We start from the raw sequence: 1,988 nt of genomic DNA on the forward strand, positions 1-1,988 counted from the left end.
GTAGCCTTTGCTTTGATGTCTTAGCATCTTGGTTCCCTTTTGGCATCTTCAAAGCCAGCAGCACCTATCTCTTTCTTGGCATCCCTTCTCTTTCCACTGTCGTCAGTAAAGGTTTCTCTGCTTCGAGTTTCATGTTCTTGGGTTGGGCTGCCCTGGAAAATCCTAGTTACTCTCCCGTTCTTAGCAAATGCCTCCACCTGCCACATTTCTTTTACCAAGTAAGATGACCTGTTCTCAGGGTCTGGAGTTGAAGATTGGATGGACCTCCTGGAGGACACTTTATCCTGCCACAGCCCTGGCAGAGACTCTAGGGACCATCTGGTCAGAGCACTATCCAGGTAGAGCTTGATGCTGCTGTGGAGGAGGTTGGTCACATCATTCCTATTTCTTCCTCCCAGGGGCCCAGGTAACCACACAAGCCCCCTTTATGCAGTAGTTTCTCCTTATCCATAGGGAATGTGTTCTAAGGCCTTCATTGTATGCCTTAAACTATGGATTTTATATACACTATAATTATTTTACACCTACACACCTACGGTAAGGTTAGGAATATAAAGGCTAATAATAGAACAATGATTTAATTTGTGAGAATGTGGTTCCTCTTTTTAAAATATTTTACTATACTGTACCCACTCTACTTCTTCTTCTTTTTCAACATCCAAAGCTTTTTTAATAATGGTAAGATCCAGGGTTAGTTTTTGTAGCCTCGGCTGGCCCTTTGGCCTCTGGCATGCCCGAATTTCCGGCCCTTGGAGCAGATAATAGGGTTTGGTGTGGCTGTGTGCGGTCCCTGGGGCCTTGTCAAAATGCTGGTACACTTCTTGGCCCTTCCAAGGACCAGACAGGAGCACGGTGCTTCAGCCTTTGGGAGATTCCAGGGCCAGCTGGTCGAAGGTGAGGATCTTACTCCCAGCCTTGAGGATGTGACTTTGGGCCCGGCTGCTCACCCATGGTGCACACTCCTTCAGCTTGGGCACTTCCGGGATCCTCACGTCATCTGTGGCTGTCCCCACAACCACAGCAGTTTTGTTTTCTCAGCCAGGAAGCTTCATCTTTCAGATCATGCGTGACAGGGACAGAGGTAGCCGGTTGGTGCAACTCATGAATAACCTTTACAGTACAACCTGATTGAAGGTGGAGTTGGTTCGTCTGGCCAGAAACCTGTACAGCTTGACTAGCAGCTGCAGGTAGATGTCCTGGCTCTTGGGCTCCTTGCGCCGAACCTTTTGGTCTTTGTTGTGATGAATGTCAACACCCATGATGGTGCCTCCTGCTCGGCCAGCTCCAGAAAGCCCATCCTACTTCTTAAGAGATGAAGCAATGCCTCCAGATGTGAAGAAGTAAGATGAATGGTTTGGGTTTACAAGAAAGCCTTAGTCTTCTATGTGGGGCTTAGGCGTTAGCCTCAGGCTGCCACAATGGTGCCCTTGAAAACTACAAACCTAACCACTTGTAGTATACACAGCATGCACACACTGGACAAAGGGGTGTTCTTTTCTTATCCTAGAACAAGACTGTGTGAGATTTAAAACCAAGCACAGCTTACAACCTAAGAATTGTTTGTTTCTAGAATGTTCAGTGTGAGATGTTTCAGGTCACTGTTGTCCACGGGTAACTTCTGAAAGTAAAGCCATTGTAGCTGATCAGGGTCACATGACTCAGTTGAGGACAATGGAGTGTAGGCTGAGATCGGGCAGCTACTTCCAGGCCAGATCTCTGGTCAGCTCTAGGCTCCTCTTTAATGGCAAGATTTCCAGGGTCTTAGGGAGGCTGGTGAGTCCTGATGATGGCCAATCAATGAGACTGAGGGAGCCTGTAGTGAGGAAAATAAAACTGTAGACCAAGCTGTTGAAAGGCGAGATTGTTGTACATGGTAGGCTACTTTGAGAAGTTTGGAAACTCTCCTCAAACTGTTCCTAACAAAACCAGTGGTTCTCAGCCTTCTTAATACTGTGACGCTTTAATACAGTTTCTCATGTTGTGTATGG

At 47.0% G+C, this 1,988-nt stretch overlaps 1 pseudogene across 1 annotated transcript; it reads right to left on the reverse strand.

Annotated features, from left to right (window-relative positions):
- Nucleotides 1-691: 691 nt before the first annotated feature.
- On the reverse strand, nucleotides 692-1,276 carry LOC311597766 (large ribosomal subunit protein eL18-like; annotated as a pseudogene). Its single transcript has one exon. The product of its transcript is annotated as a large ribosomal subunit protein eL18-like (transcript).
- Nucleotides 1,277-1,988: the final 712 nt, after the last annotated feature.

This window comes from Acomys minous (genome assembly GCF_964271855.1).
Source record: "Acomys minous genome assembly, chromosome: 5".
NCBI classification, from domain to species: domain Eukaryota; kingdom Metazoa; phylum Chordata; class Mammalia; order Rodentia; family Muridae; genus Acomys; species Acomys minous.